Here is a 17539-nt window from a genome sequence, read left to right as displayed (position 1 = left end):
CAACTAACTCATTAGTCACATTGCTTGCAAGGCTTATAGTGATGTGCATTACCGAGAGGGCCCAGAGATACCTCTCCGACAATCGGAGTGACAAATCCTAATCTCGATCTATGCCAACTCAACAAGTACCATCGGAGACACCTGCAGATCACCTTTATAATCACCCAGTTACGTTGTGGCGTTTGGTAGCACACAAAGTGTTCCTCCGGTATTCGGGAGTTGCATAATCTTATAGTCATAGGAACATGTATATGTCATGAAGAAAGCAATAGCAACATACTAAACGATCAAGTGCTAAGCTAACGGAATGGGTCAAGTCAATCACATCATTCTCTAATGATGTGATCCCGTTAATCAAATGATAACTCATGTCTATGGCTAGGAAACTTAACCATCTTTGATTCAACGAGCTAGTCAAGTAGAGGCATACTAGTGACACTATGTTTGTCTATGTATTCACACATGTACTAAGTTTCCGGTTAATACGATTCTAGCATGAATAATAAACATTTATCATGATATAAGGAAATATAAATAACAACTTTATTATTGCCTCTAGGGCATATTTCCTTCAGTCTCCCACTTGCACTAGAGTCAATAATCTAGTTCACATCGCCATGTGATTTAATACCAATAGTTCATATCACTATGTGATTAACACCCATAGTTCACATCGCCATGTGACCAACACTCAAAGGGTTTACTGGAGTCAGTAATCTTAGTTCACATCGCCATGTGATTAACACCCAAAGAGTACTAAGGTGTGATCATGTTTTGCTTGTGAGGGAAGTTTAGTCAACGGGTCTGCCATATTCAGATCCGTATGTATTTTGCAAATTTCTATGTCAACAATGCTCTGCACGGAGCTACTCTAGCTAATTGCTCCTACTTTCAATATGTATCTAGATCGAGACTTAGAGTCATCCAGATCGGTGTCAAAGCTTGCATCAACGTAACTTTTTACGACGAACCTTTTGTCACCTCCATAATCGAGAAACATATCCTTATTCCACTAAGGATAATTTTGACCGTTGTCCAATGATCTACTCCTAGATCACTATTGTACTCCCTTGCCAAACTCAATGTAGGGTATACAATAGATCTGGTACACAGCATGGCATACTTTATAGAACCTATAGCTGAGGCATAGGGAATGACTTTCATTCTCTTTCTATCTTCTGCCGTGGTCGGGCTTTGAGTATTACTCAATTTCACACCTTGCTCTTTCTTTGACTGTTTCATTTTGAACTACTTCAAAATCTTGTCAAGGTATGTACTCATTGAAAAAATCTTATCAAGCGTCTTGATTTATCTCTATAGATCTTGATGCTCAATATGTAAGCAGCTTTCACCCAGGTCTTTCTTTGAAAAACTCCTTTCAAATACTCCTTTATGCTTTCCAGAAAATTCTACATTATTTCCGATCAACAATATGTCATTCACATATGCTTATCAGAAATGTTGTAGTGCTCCCACTCACTTTCTTGTAAATACAGGCTTCACCGCAAGTCTGTATGAAACTATATGCTTTGATCAACTCATCAAAGCGTATATTCCAACTCCGAGATGCTTGCACCAGTCCATAGATGGATCGCTGGAGCTTGCACATTTTGTTAGCACCTTTAGGATCGAAAAAAACTTCTGGTTGCATCATATACAACTCTTCTTTAAGAAATCCATTAAGGAATGTAGTTTTGACATCCATTTGCCAGATTTCATAAAATGTGGCAATTTGCTAACATGGTTCGGACAGACTTAAGCATCGCTACGAGTGAGAAAATCTCATCGTAGTCAACACCTTGAACTTTGTCAAAAACCTTTTTTCGACAAGTCTAGCTTTGTAGATAGTAACAGTACTATCAGCGTCCGTCTTCCTCTTGAAGATCCATTTATTTTCTATGGCTTGCCGATCATCAGGCCAGTCAACCAAAGTCCACACTTTGTTCTCATACATGGATCCCATCTCAGATTTCATGGCCTCAAGCCATTTTGCAAAATCTGGACTCATCATCGCTTCCTCATAGTTCGTAGGTTCGTCATGGTCAAGTAACATGACCTTCAAAATAGGATTACCGTACCACTCTGGTGCGGATCTCACTCTGGTTGACCTACAAGGTTTGGTAGTAACTTGATCTAAAGTTACATGATCATCATCATTAGCTTCCTCACTAATTGGTGTAGGAGTCACAGGAACAGATTTCTGTGATGAACTACTTTCCAATAAAGGAGCAGATACAGTTACCTCATCAAGTTCTACCTTCCTCCCACTCACTTCTTTAGAGAGAAACTCCTTCTCTAGAAAGAATCCATTCTTAGCAACGAATGTCTTGCCTTCGGATCTGTGATAGAAGGTGTACCCAACTGTCTCCTTTGGGTATCCTATGAAGACACATTTCTTCGATTTGGGTTTGAGCTCATCCGATTGAAGCTTTTTCACATAAGCATCGTAGCCCCAAACTTTAAGAAACGACAACTTGGGTTTCTTGCTAAACCACAGTTCATACGGTGTCGTCTCAACGGATTTAGGTGGTGCCCTATTTAACGTGAATGCAGCTGTCTCTAATGCATAATCCCAAAACGATAGCAATAAATCAGTAAGAGACATCATAGATCGCACCATATCTAATAAAGTACGGTTACGATGTTCAGACACACCATTATGTTGTGGTGTTCCAGGTGGCGTGAGTTGCGAAACTATTCTGCATTGTTTAAAATGAAGACCAAACTCGTTACTCAAATATTCTCCTCCACGATCAGATCGTAGAAACTTTTATTTTCTTGTTATGATGACTTTCTACTTCACTCTGAAATTATTTGAACTTTTCAAATGTTTCAGATTTATGTTTCATCAAGTAGATATACCCATATCTGCTCAAATCATCTGTGAAGGTCAGAAAATAACGACACATGTCGCGAGCCTCAACACTCATTGGACTACATACATCAGTATGTATTATTTCCAACAATTCTATTGCTCACTCCATTGTTCCGGAGAACGGAGTCTTAGTCATCTTGCCCATGAGGCATGGTTCACAAGCATCAACTGATTCATAATCAAGTGATTCAAGAAGCCCATCAGCATGGATTTTCTTCATGCGTTTTAAATGAAGGATGCCCTTGAAATGATGAATGAACTAGTTGCGGAGATGAAAAGTTTTCACTTCCTACAACATACTGAGGCCCCAAGTGTGGTTCATCCACAAACACACTCTCATGTTGATGAATCAGAGATCATTGGCAGACAAGATGAGAAAGAACTAGTGGTCAAGATATTGCTCGGCCACCCCCACAACAATGACGATAATAGTAACAATGTTGTGGTGCTCCCCATAGTTGGAATGGGGGGGGGGATCGGTAAGACCACCCTTGCTCAACTTGTGCACAATGACCAGAGAGTGGTGCGCCATTTTGAGTTGATCATATGGGTCTGTGTCTCGGACAAGTTCGTTATGGAAGATATAATCAAATCTATAATACAAGTAGCAACGACGGAGAAGCCTGATTTGACCGAGATGGAGGCACTACGGAAGAAACTTAGTGCAGTTTTGGGCAAGAAAAGGTACCTTCTAGTGCTGGATGATGTTTGGAATGAAGATATACAGAAGTGGGATGCTATGAGATCATTGTTGTGCTCACAAGCTGGCTCAGGTAGTGCTATAATTGTGACAAGCCGCAGTGACAGAGTTGCTTCTATCATGGGCACACTTTCTCCATATCATATATCACTTCTAAATGAGGATCAATCATGGAGCTCTTTTGCAGAAACACATTTGGAAGGGGAGTGGAAAAACAAGCGGAGTTGATTTCAGTGGCTGAGATAATTGTGCACAAGTGCAAGGGATTGCCTCTTGCTATCAAGACCATGGCAACACTACTTTGTTTGAAGCATCCAACTCAGTGGTTTTCTGTTCTGGATAGTGATGTATGGAAGGATACAACTACTAGGATTGCACCTGTACTACAGCTGAGCTATGATCACTTGTCATCAGAAGAGAAAATATGTTTTTCCTTCTGTGCTATTTTCCCCAAGAATACCGAGCTGGATAAAGACATGTTAATCCAGCTATGGATGGTAAATGACTTAATTCCATCAGAAACAAGAGGCCAACAAGTTTTCAATATGCTTGTTTGGAGATGTTTCCTCCAAGATGTGGAGATTCAAAAGTGTGTGTTCTCCGAATGTCCACTTGACAATCATCATTTTATATCAATTGATACGATCATCCACCGACCAACTACTTGCAAGATGCATGATCTCATGCATGATCTGGCTGACTCTGTAAGCGGAAATGATTGCTTCATTCTGCAAGAATCTTCATTATCTCAAGAAATTCTACAAGGATCCACATATGCTAGTTCATTACATCACGAGGTTCGACATTTGTCAGTTGATTATGTCGGTGATTATACTATTGCGGCCATGGAGGAAATTCTAGCTCCCCAGCCCCGCACGATCCTGGGGAGGACTGACACTCCTCTTAGTATGGCCAAGTCAAAATTCTTGTCCTTACAAGCATCGCGGACATTCCCAACCGAGACAAATATGACATACGTGAAGCATCTTCACTATCTGGATTGTTCTTATTCTAATATATCTGCACTGCTTGAAGCCACTACCATGTTGTATAGCTTGCAAACATTGAACCTCACTTGTTGTCTATACCTCGAGAAATTACCGGAAGGCATGAGATATATGAGCAGTCTTCGGCACATCATCCTTGTTGCGTGTTGTAGTTTGGATTTCATGCCACAAGGTATTGGTCAGCTGAATTCTCTACAGACATTGACGAGTTATGTCGTTCATCCTAGTGCAGGTCGTGGAATTGATCAACTGAAAATTTTGAATTTAGGTGATTGTCTTTCTTTGACTGAGCTGAGAAACGTATTTAGTCCAGAAGATGCTAAACAATGGAATATGTCTGCCAAGCATAATTTGAAGTGATTGTCACTCAATTGGAATAATGCTAGGCCCGGCATTTTTGGATTCGCATTACATACTAATGCAGAGGGGATTTTGGAGGCCCTTCGTCCCCACAAAAGACTTGAAGTTTTACTGTTAGATAATTATACTGATGCTAAACTTTTTTTTTTGCGAAAGATACTGGTGCTAAACTCTCATCATGGATGCACAACTCTGTACTGTTAGAACATCTCAGTGAACTTCGTTTGAGTAACTGCAAGAAGTGCAAGGATCTTCCACCATTATGGGAGCTGCCCTCCCTTGGGTACTTGATTTTGAAAGGTTTGCATAGCTTGACAAGTATATGTGTTGGTAGTGATGATACAGTCATTGGGCAGTCCTGTATTTCTCCACCACCCTTCTTTCCTAAATTGGAAACTATGATAGTTTACGACATGCCTAAGCTAGAGAGGTGGCACCAGGAGGTGGCAGGACAAGTAGCGGATGTATCATTCCCTCAGCTCAAGAAGCTATGCATTTATAATTGCGCAATGCTAGCAAGCATGGCCGAGAGGCTCACATTGCTTGAAAATCTACTGGTGGGTGGGGCAATAAACAACATTCCCCTTGACCATCTGATGAATCTGTGTGCGCAGTCTAGTCTTGAGTGCGAAGGCACCATCTCAGTGGAACCTACATTTGGTTGGCGACCTGGGAGGTTTCATTTCTCAAGGCTTGGTGGCTCTAGCGTGGAACTGGAACTCAAGGATTTGGCAGACAATATAGAGCGCTTTGAAGAGGAGCTGAAAAGAATACCTTGCAGATTTATTAAGATAAGATCCTGGATATAAAAGATTGCGACAGTCTTTTCTCATCTAAACAATCCCAAATACAACGGAATGTATGGAATCATTTTGGTTTTGTTGAAAGTATGTTGATTGGAGTCAGCAAGAATATAGTAGAATGGCCAGCGGTAGAACTGAGAAACTTGATTTGTCTCCGACGTATAGAATTGTCTTATTGTTCCAAATTAACTGGTTCACCTCCATCAACGATATCCGATGACGAAAATGTCCTACCTCCTCAACTCCAAGAACTTGTGGTTGTAAAGTGTAAAAAATTGGTGGAGGTACCAAAGCTGCCTGCATCTCTTGAAATATTGTCGATCAATTCTTGTGGCAAGCTGGTGTCCATGCCAACAATTCTTGGGAACGTAAAAGAACTGAGAGAACTCTCCGTGACTAATTGTGGCGCCCTGATGACATTTCCAGATGGAATGTATGGAGTCACTGTGCTCAAGAAGCTGCGGATGGAGCGGTGCCCAAGGTTGGAGACACTACCGGAGGGACTCCTGCTGCAGCTCCCAGCCCTTGATGAATTATGCATCGGATACTGCCCCGACTTGGAGGAGGCCTTCTCAAGAGGAGGCACTCACTGGGATTTGGTTGAAGAAATTCCAAAGAGAGAAGTTGGTACTCACTCGGAAATAGGGAGTCCCATTATCAGTTGGCGTCCTCGGTGGGAGGGTAGACAAAAGAACCGATGTATATATCTCATGAAGAATCGGGCGCAAATTCTACTCACTGGAAGCCTCCGGTCATTTGCTAAATGCTTGGGTTACAAGTCTAAAAGGCAAAGACGGTCACAACATTTTTGGTCTGAGGTACAAAAAAGAATAGTTGATGAAGAAATTCGAGATATGGCTAGGGAGTGGAGTAAACATGTAATCTAGATTGATCCCAGTGCTGGGAGCCTCAAATGAACTAGCTGGATGCTTGCAGTGCCTTTGGTGTGAACTTGAGGTGCATCACAGCAGCCTTTGGTTCTCCTAGGCACGTCTATATATATGTTGGTCCGCTGGACATTTTCCATTCCTGCTTTTGGTGTCATTCTTGATCCCTGATATTTTGGCGTCCATACTTGTTTCATGGTTAATTGCCATTTTGCTTGCATCCTGATGAGTTGCCTTTTCGACTCTTTTTTCCATGGGTGCGGCGCTGTATTGGCTCTCTGAAGTGCTTTTATTTTACTGTTTCTGAATAATATTGACAAGCTGCCTGTTTACAGGGCCAAAACAAACTGCTTTACTAAACCCGACCAAAAAAGTGGCACCATGGCAGTACTAACAGTAGTTCACCGAGGGAAATCAGTTTTGTTGAAACAATAATATCATGCTGAAGATCGTTTCCCCTCTCAAATTCCCATTCATGTTGGTTCAAGATGCTGACTACTGAGGAGCCACCACATTGTAGTCGTCGGCACCCATGCATAATGTTTCTCCGACGAATGTTAAACCCGATGTCGGTTTTGTCCCATGCATGTGTGTTTATTTTAGATATCCTGTGCGTGCGTCTTCCGTTTATTAATAAACGGAACTGCTAATTCTCAGTCAGCCGAGAACTCTTTAATTCTCAGTTGACTTGAGAGGCGTTCGATCAATAACCCTAAGATGCAGCTACGTGCACAAGTGACCAGACGAAATCACGTGCACGGTGTGAGGCTGTATCTGGTCCGTGGGTTTTGTCCTGTTTTTATGCCCGTCCATTTCTTTTTCTTCTTTCTCCTTTTCTCTTTGCTGTGGATTTTTCTTTTTGCGTGTCAATTGTAGTCGATGAGTTTTAGGAAAATGGATCATTTTTGTGTTTTTCTATTATTCATACGCGATTCCATGGCCCACATTGAGCCCTATATATGGTTATGATAGGATTTTTTTAATCAATGCCAAAATCAACAAAGCTCGAGAACTTCATTTTTTTAAGTTCCACCAATTTTAGATTACCCACTAATTAATTTGCGCTTTTGCGGGTTCCAGCCATGGCGTCTTCCTTTCCGATCAACAAGAGAGTGATGCACACCTTTGACAGTCACAACTCTAATTAGTGGATGTCTTCCCGGTCAACAAGAAAGTGACAGACTAACAGTAACAAGTCATAGCTCTAAATTATTGGCCCAACTATAGTGTGTATGTGTGTGTCATCCATCCCACAGCACACATTTTTCCTCCTTGACAGTTCATTCCGTAGCAAGTGTAATGGACGCACTCACCCCTCGCGTCGCGGGCGACCCGGGGGAAAACCCTAGCCGCCCCCCCTCTCGGCCCCCTCCGCTTCCCCCCCTCCTCGCCGCCGCCGTCCGCAGCGTCGCCGGGCGAAGCCTGGCCAGCAGGGCGGCGGCGGCGCTTCTCCTCACCCCTCCATCTCGGCTTGCACCGGACAACGAGACCGGGATGTGCGCCGGGCGAGCGTGGGGTTCGGCGGCGCGGCGGGCGGGTCTTCCGGCGGCGTCGTGCGCGGTGCGGCGGTGGCGGCCTGCTTGTGGCGAGGTGGTGGCTGCGTTGGATATGACCGGTGGTCGCAGGTGCCGCCGGATCCAGATCAGATCCATCTGGATCCTTTCCTTGGACTTCGTCGGCCGCCGCGGGGTGGCGGTGGTCGTTGCTTGCGACGACGGATCGCTGGATTCGGCGTCTGGAGTTCTACGTTGGGTTCTTCCCGGTCCTCCTTCCTGGTGGGCTGAGCCCCATGGCTCTTTCAATTCTGCAGGTTTCGGTTCATGGCCAGTTGCCAGATCCGGAGCAGACGGAGGTTGGTATAGGATGGGACCGGAGGAAACTTTGGTCGACTTGTTCGGCCCGGCCTCGGCGACGTCACTCGATGTCGTTATCCTCCCTAGAGGCGAAGCAGAGGTCTGTCCTCTCCACCCCCGGATCCCTCCCGGACGAAAGTCCAAAATCCAGTTTGGATTGGGCGGCGGCGGCAGCCTGCACGTCGTATCCTCCATGGAGGCGCCATCTGGGGAGTACCACGTGTTCGGGGTAGAGATGCTGCAGGTGGTGGGCTCCGTGTGGCTCCAGCAGTGGCGACGGTGTGGTGGTTGCCAGGTGCTGCGGCGTTGTATCTACCGCGTCGACGACGACTAGTTTTGGTGGCATGGTGCAGCAGCCGGATATCATCGACGGATGCGGCTGGATGGTCGAGCGCAGGGCGGTGGCGCTGTCTGACGCCATGGAAGGTTTGCGTCAGTCCCTGCTCTGGAGATGGATCGGTGGAAGACGGCGGTGGCGGGCTCGGTGAGTGCGCCGGATCGGTGTGTGACCCGGTCCCGGTATGTGGCTGGGATGGGGCATCCGGCATTAGATGTTAGGTTTTGATGTGATGTCTGTTTGGTATTAGGCTCGGACATTCAACACCCCTCCGTCAAGGGGATAGGAGTAGCGACATGTATTGCTAAGATGGTGGCTCCAGGCTTACTGATGTACTACTTTGTAAAGTCTTTGTGAATAATTAATAAAGTGGCCGCATGTATCGCTCAGATGCAGAGACCGGGGTACATCCTGCTTTAAAAAAAAAGTGTCGAACTGGCCATGCTCATGTTTTCTTTTGCCGTCCTCTCCGGTCTCCATGCCTGTACACACAAGGCTAGCCTGCACTAATGCAATGGTTGTGATGAGCTTCCTCTTCCTAATCATCTCCCTAGCTACAACCTCCTCCCTCTGTCCACACCGCAAGCGAACCATTCAACGGGAGCTGCATTCCGGCTGAGAGGGCTGCCCGGCTCTCTTTCAAGGACAGTATCATAGGCGACCCAGAGAATCGCCTCGTCTCGTGGCAAGTGGCATCAAGGTGCACATGACTGCTGTTAGTGGAGTGATGTCACCTGCAGCAGCTGTGGATGCTATGCCATGAAGCTCAGCTTCGGTTTTTCAATATACCCCATCCGTTCAATAATATAAGAGCGTTTTCCTTGCTAGTAGCATGGAAAACACTCTTATATTATTGGACGGTGGGAATAGATGATTATTTGTCCGGTGATGACCTCTGAAGACCATTCCGGATAGGTATCTTTGATGTTTGCTCTCGAACGTCCCAACATCTCGACCTGAACAGGAATGTTGCTCTTACAATTTGAAATATGTATGGTAATATGCATTTGTATCTATATTTTTTATATGATTTATCACTATTACTTATCTTTTTAAAATACTTTTATAGTTTATTCGGAACTAACCTATTAATTCAGAGCCTAGTGCTAGTTTATGTTGCCTGCTGGTTTTGACTTTTCATGAAAATAACATACCTATGGAGTCCAGAAAATTATGAAATAAAAAATCCAGAGTTGGAAATTACATCAGAAGAGCCACTGTGTTGGAAGGAGACCACCTGGAAGGTCCGAGGGGCCCGAACACCTTGTTTACTGGGGCGGCTGGGTAGGGTGTCTGCGCCACCAGGACCCTAATTTTGCCAGATGCCTATACAGACTCACTAGACCTCCATCATATTTATTGACCATTTTTTTGTTGTTGCCACTTCGCGTTCGGAAGTGATCTTTATTTTCAGTCCTTGTCTGGTACCCTGCTGGAGGGAAATTCATCGCCATCTTCATCAATTTCAATCATCGCTGCTCGATATGAATTGTGAGTAATCCACCCCTTGGTTGTGGACTCATGGCAGTAGCCAAACTACCTCTCTCCCCTAATGTTTAATACACTGTTCGCATGACTTGCCTATCATGATTGTGGTTTATCTGATGTAACGTTGGTGGTGATGTTGATCATGTGATGAACTATTTTTTTATGTTTAGAGTTTTTTTAGTATTTATGTTTGGTTTATAGATGCATATTTCTCTTTGGTTATTTTTCCTCTCTTGATTAGGTAATTAGTAGAGAGAGTGATGTTCGTTATTTAAGTTTAGTCTTAAAAGTAATATGTCATGGTGACGATAAATGGAAGAGGCTTGCATTGTATTATTGTCTAGGATAAGTGGTTGTATAAGGCCTCTCATTAAATTACGCAATCAACAATATGTCATCTTGCTTAAGGTAATTAGTAATTTTATACTTAATACTTGGATGGCACAGAGGGAATATCTTGGTTAAACAGTGGATTATGAGCCATAGATACATAGAGGGTCTCGGTCAATGGATTTGTGGGCGTGCTGCCTATAAAAGGTCAAACACATTACTCATAATCTAGAATGAGCATGAAAATTTTCACTTCTTTTTCACTTGTCTGTGTTAATTTGTTGCACTTTATGGAGAGTTACCTTTTGTGAACCTATGAACCCTGGTCCAATTTTTACTATAAGAAAGCAGTTGCAGTATGTTTTTAATTGGTACTTTAAATTTTAGTTATTATTTATTTTGAAAATACAAAAAATATAGATTAGGGTCTTGGGTGGCGTCTCTCGGGTGTTGGTCGCGTGTTCAATTATGGTGCCGGCAGTGACGGACCCAACATTTGGGCGAGCAGTGGCGGCCACCCTGGGTCTCCTTGGGCGGAGCAGGGTAGTTTGCCCCATATCGGCGTTGCTTATAGTGGAGTTGAGGAGCATGCCGGCGTTTCGTTCCTGGGACGGACAGAGTGGTCGCTGCGTCCGCGGTTGTGCCAGGGATTTTGGCCCTTTCGCTCCATCTCTACTTCGACGACGCCGGTTTCTCTGTCGACATCGATGAGTTATAGAGGCGCTTGTATGGAAGTTTGTTGGATGTGGCCGCCGTCAGGAGATAGTGTTTCAGAGTAGGGTGGGCGGTTGGATGTGAGGGCTTCAACTGCTCTTGGTCGTCGGTAACTTTCGAGGATCGCGGAGCTCAGATCCATCGTCTGTGGTGGTCTGGTGACTCTTGGAGTCCACTTAACAAGGTTCATGGAGTTGTCTTGGAGCTTTGGCTGCTGGATCTCTGTCTTCGTCTTCGCCGGCGGTCGCTCCGGTAGCGGTGACGGTTGACTTCCACGACTTGAGGCGATGAGCAGAAGGACGCAGGATGGCCTCATTGTTAAACAAAAAAAAATCTTGGGTCTTTTCTGCTTATGTTCCTGGACACCAGTCTCTATGGGACGTTTGAGGGAGTGTCCACGCGTTTGTTGTAAAAGAAGAAAAAAAGAGCGTCCACGCGTTGTACTATGTTTCCGTGTTGAATGAATGTGTGGTACTCTTTGAAAAACTGAATTAAGAAAATAAATAAAGTACTTAGTACAGGCAATCAGGAAAAAAGATTCCAATGCTCAGACTGGAAAAGGAACGTATTCGTTTCATACGTGTGAACCAACCTGTGGTTGAGATGATTAGGTGGACAGTGGTATCTTCAACCCATCAGGATTCAATTCCTGGTGCTCGCATTATTCCTGCATTATTTCAAGATTTCCGGCGATGCGCTTTCAGTGGGAGGAGACGTTTCCGTCGACGACGAGGCGCCTACGGTGACTTCGTAAATCTCAAGATGATATGCCGGCTCAGTCTTTCGGAGGTGCTCATAGGGGTAAGATGTGCGTGTGTACGTTCATAGGGATGAGTGTATGCGCGTGTATATGAGGGCTAGTTGACGAGAGACGACCCGACCCAACCCAACCTTTTTTTTTTTCCCACTACTGCTCTCCTCTCCTTAGAAGTCTGTAAAGGCAGTATCAACTTCATTAGGCTAGCTAGGAATAACGCCGGCCATGGCTGCAGCCAAGAAGTTGCTCTCCCTGATCATCATCCTAGCTGCAGCTTCCTCTGTCCACACCGCAACCGAAAGATCCAACGGGAGCTGCATCCCGGCCGAGAGGGCCGCGCTGCTCTCCTTCAAGGCCGGCATCACAGGCGACCTAGACAATCGCCTCGTCTCATGGCAGCAACGACACCACGACTGCTGCCGGTGGAGCGGCGTCACCTGCAGCCGCCGGACAGGCCACGTCGTCAAGCTCGACCTCCGCAGCGGTTATCAATTTCCGATTTCAGAATATTATCTCTCGGCGTCACCTGAAGTATTATTGTCGTCGATGGAGTCAGTCTAATTTCATTCTTATTTAAGGTAATTATGTCATGTTAGTTTCATTTTGCGATCTTTTTAGTATTATTGTTTTTGATGGAGTCATTTCGAATTTGGTTATTATTGTTCTTGATGGAGTCATTTGAATTATTATAGTCATGTTTTAAACTAAAGATGTGTGATTAAAAGTTACATTTAATAAGTTATATATATAACACGCATATATAGGGGCCCATGTCGTAGAGTTCGTCTAGGGCCTCCCAAAACACAGGGCCGGCCCTGCATCTCAAGCATCTCGACCTCAGCTGGAATGCTCTTCTTGGAGATGCAAAGGCTATGCCGGCATTTCTGGGCTCTCTTGAGAGTTTAACTTATCTCAACCTCTCCAACATGGGTTTTCGAGGTAGAGTGCCTCCTCAGCTAGGCAACCTCTCCAAACTGGTACGACTAGACATAAATGGCCATTACGCCACTGATCTATACTCAAACGATCTATCTTGGTTGGCCCGTCTCCGCTCGCTAGAGCATCTTGACATGGCCCGGGTCGACCTCAGTAGAGTTGTTGACTGGCTCCATATTGTCAACGCCCTTCCCAAATTTGGTTGTACTGAGTTTGCCTTCATGTGGCCTTAATAAGGGTAATGCTCTATCATCACTTGTACACCACAACCTTACACTTCTTAAGGAGCGTCACCTCTCTTTTAACAATTTCAGCGGTCCAGCTGCATCCAACTGGTTCTGGGATGTAACTAGCCTCAGGAGTCTAAGCTTATGATACTGTCAGTTACCAGGCACGTTTCCTGATGAGTTGGGAAACTTGACCTTGTTAGAGGCCTTTGACATTGGAGCAAACAACATCTAGGGGATGATACCAGCAACACTGCAAAGGCGTGGACATAGCAGAGGTGATAGGATACCCAACTGTTCTTGGAATAATTTTCAAGTGTTGTTTTTGAGGGAGGCTAACCTCACTGGCACCACCCTACAATTTGTGTCAACCCTTAGTAGCTTGAACATGCTTGATGTCAGTCTCAACCAATTGAGCGGTTCAGTGCCTGTGGAGATTGGCGCACATACAAGTTTGACTTACTTAGACCTTGGGAACAACAAGTTGAGCGGTTCAGTGCCTGTAGAGATTGGCATGCTTACAAATTTGACTCACTTAGACCTTGGAAACAACAGCTTGACTGGAGTGATTTCAGAAGATCATTTTGCTGGTTTGATGAATTTGAAGTCTCTTCACTTATCCTTTAATAATCTGGAAGTTATTATTGACTCGCATTGGGTACTGCTGTTCAACTTGGATTTAGCATCGTTATCATCTTGTCATTTGGGCCCCCAGTTTCCTAATTGGCTTCGAGGGCAGAGGAGCATCAATTTCCTTCATATTTCAAACACAAGCCTAGTTGGTAGGATCCCAGGTTGGTTTTGGACTACCTTTTCTGAAGCTGCATCTTTGGATATCTCCTTGAACCAACTAAGTGGCGAGCTACCACTTAGTCTGGAGTTCATGTCAGTGATCTTTCTTTCAATGCAGTCAAATCTACTGATTGGTTTGATACCCAAGTTACCAAGAACAATTGAGTTATTGGACATATCGAGAAACTCTTTAAATGGGTTTGTGTCCAATTTCCGAGCTCCACAACTGCAGGTTGCAATTTTGTTTTCTAATTCTATATCCGGGACTATTCCCATGTCAATTTGTCAAATGCGAGAATTGCGGGTCTTAGATCTTTCAAACAATTTGCTTTCAAAGGAACTTCCTGATTGTGGCCAAACAGAGCTAAAACGGTGGAACCCATCTAACAACAACTCTTCAAGTTTCAATTCAATGAGTTCTTTCAGTTTGGAAATCACGACTCTTCTCCTGAGCAACAACAGTTTTTCAAGTGGATTTCCTTTGTTCCTGTGAAAATATCCAAGACTTCTTTTTCTCGATCTGACTGAAAACAAATTCACTGGAGAATTACCTGGATGGATTAGTGAAGCCATGCCTGGTTTGGTTATGCTACGGTTAAGATCAAACAACTTTTCTAGTCACATTCCAGTTGAAATAATGGGACTTCATGATGTTCGTATTCTGGATCTATCCAATAATAACTTTTTTGGGGACATACCAAAGTGCGTAGGAAACTTGAAAACTTTCACTGACACAGCTATTGCTAATGATGCATCATTTGATAATCCTTTCTTTGAAGGATACAGTGGCGCTACGCACAGTTCCATGGGTATGTCTAATGGTAGCTTCACAGTGGTGATAAAAGGGCAAGTGCTCGAGTATGGGGAGAATATAGTATATTTGATGAGCATTGATTTATCTTGCAACAGTTTAACTGGAGAAATCCCAGAGGAGCTAAGCTCCCTTGCCGGGCTAATAAATTTTAATTTATCATCAAACTTGTTGAGTGGAAATATCCCATATAATATTGGCAACCTTGGATCGCTGGAGTCTCTTGACCTCTCAAAGAACAAACTTGGTGGTGAAATTCCTCAAGGCTTATCAGATTTGACATACCTGAGCTATCTAAACTTGCCATACAACAATCTGTCAGGAAAAATACCCTCGGGGCATCAACTTGACATCCTCAAGACAGATGATCCAGCCTCCATGTACATTGGTAATCCCCTTCTCTGTGGACATCCAGTTCGAAATAAATGTATTGTTCCTCCTAGAGATCGCCCAACTAGGGAAGATTCAGCAAGGTGGCTTGAAGATGGCTTATCTCAAATGGATTTTCTTCTAGGATTAATCATTGGTTTTGTGACTGGCGCTTGGATGGCATTTTGCGGGCTTCTTTTCAAGAAGAGATGGAGGTATGTTTGCTTTAGGCTTCGGGACAAGTTGTATGACAGATTGCATGTCATTTCTGTTGTTACTTGGCGGAAATGGTTTGAGAACACCGGCAACGGCGGAGCTATCACTAGTAGAAAAAGAGGCTTCCATACGCCCGCATTAGTCCCCAAAATAATCGAACCGCGACCAAAGGGGTCTTTAGTCGTGGTTCGGGAGAAGACCCGCGACCAACTATCTGGGCCCAGCGCGCTCGGTCGACAGCTGGCGGACGGGAGGGGCGGGACTAAAGGTCCTCAGGCTGGCCCGAAGGCCTTTAGTCGCGGTTGGCCAGACCAACCGGGACTAAAGGTTAGTCCTTTAGTCGCGGTTGGCCAGACCAACCGGTACTAAAGGGCCCATCAAACTCTACCCCCCCTTGGACCGCCTTTTCAGTTTTAGAAAAACCAAAAGAAAATGATGGAAATGTCAAAAAAATAAAATAAAATAAGTTTCTCATGTGATATGTGGTCTAGTTGTTGGGAAAATTAACAAATATGAATTTCGACTTTATTTGCAAAATCTCTCTGGAATTTCTTAAAATGGGCATAACTTTTGCATACGAACTCGGATGAAAAAGTTTTTTATATGAAAAATCATCTACTCGAAAAGTTACATCCGAATTTAACTGGGGGAACCTCGTTAAACATTTTCAAAATCCTCAAAAACCTAACAGAAAAAAAGATACGGGGCTTTTAAGATCTGGAGAGGCAAAAAAATTCAAATTGTGGTGGTCAAACAATGGTCAAACTAATTATTCTAGAATATTAGTGTTACTAAATAATTATTTCAGTTTTTTTTAAATTTTGGTCAAATCTGGTCAAACAGTGGTCAAACAATGGTCAAACTAATTATTCCAGAAATATTAGTGTTACTAAATAATTATTGTTTTTTAAAACAATAGTTTCAAACTCAAACAGTGAAATGTGTCACTTCATGCTCAAGCTAAATTCCTGAGGGTTAATAGAATTGACATCCTATTATTGTCAGGAAAACAACAAGTGCAGACTTGGAAACGAGGGAGAATAGAACCCGGAAGTTAAGCGTGCTCAGGCTGGAGTAGTGAGAGGATGGGTGACCGTCCGGGAAGTTAGATGATTTGGAATGATGAGGGGTGATTAGAGATTAGAGGATAAATTAAGCAGTGATGAGGGGTGGTGATTAGAGATTAGAGGCTAAATTAATTCAGAAATTTGAAAATAAAAAAAATAAAAAAAATTCGCAAAAAAACCAGGTTTAGAGGGGCTAAAACTCTAAACCTGCGGAGGAGGCCTTTAGTCCCGGTTAGCCACGAGAACCGGGACTAAAGGTCCTCCGCCCCGACGGCCCCCTGGCGCCCACGTGGACGGGCCTTTAGTCGCGATTCGTAAGAGGCGCGACTAAAGGTGGGGCCTTTAGTCGCGCATATTTAGTCCCGGTTGCATAGCCGGGACTAAAGGCCTTTGCAAACCGGGACTAAAGACCCATTTTCTACCAGTGTATGTGTATAGCTGAGGGGGCTATGCCGCCCCCCAGCCCAACACAAATTCCTGAAGGATTTTTTTTAGAGGGGCATAATTAGAACAAAGTATTCTCATTACCCCTACAAACATGTATACTTTCCTTTTGCCCCCCCTGACAATGAAGTCAAGCTCCGCCAGCGAACACCGGCACAAAGTAAGCAAGAAGCGCCAACGATATTGCTACTCGAATAAAGGAGTGATGAACTTATTGCTATATTGTATTCCCAAACGCTTTGTCGTTTTGAATATCAGTGTGTAAAGTAGAGGAAAAATGTTTGCCTAATGGTTTCATCTCTTGTAAAGCAAATTTATTCTGCTATAGCGTACACATGAATTCTGTAATATTATTTGGATTATTTATGCAACCTAATGCGCATGGCCCCCTTGATAATATATATGCTTGTTTTTTTTTATCATGAGATGTAGTACGACCTGAATTTGCTAAAGTGATTTTCTTTTTTACTTTTGGCATGTTGCTAAGGAATTGCTGCTCTCTCAAATTGATTCAATGAGTTCCAAGTCGGGTCTCTCCACTAGTAGAAAACAGGGCTTTGGTTCGG

At 43.9% G+C, this 17539-nt stretch overlaps 2 pseudogenes; both read left to right on the top strand.

Annotated features, from left to right (window-relative positions):
- The first annotated feature begins 3104 nt into the window (after positions 1 to 3104).
- LOC123161648 (disease resistance protein RGA2-like) lies at positions 3105 to 7026 on the top strand (annotated as a pseudogene).
- Positions 7027 to 12300: 5274 nt separating this feature from the next.
- LOC123161639 (receptor-like protein 46) lies at positions 12301 to 17238 on the top strand (annotated as a pseudogene).
- Positions 17239 to 17539: the final 301 nt, after the last annotated feature.

This window comes from Triticum aestivum, chromosome 1D (genome assembly GCF_018294505.1).
Source record: "Triticum aestivum cultivar Chinese Spring chromosome 1D, IWGSC CS RefSeq v2.1, whole genome shotgun sequence".
Classification (NCBI taxonomy): domain Eukaryota; kingdom Viridiplantae; phylum Streptophyta; class Magnoliopsida; order Poales; family Poaceae; genus Triticum; species Triticum aestivum.
The sequence above is the reverse complement of the archived record's forward strand: the minus strand, read 5'-3'. Positions and strand labels throughout refer to the sequence as shown.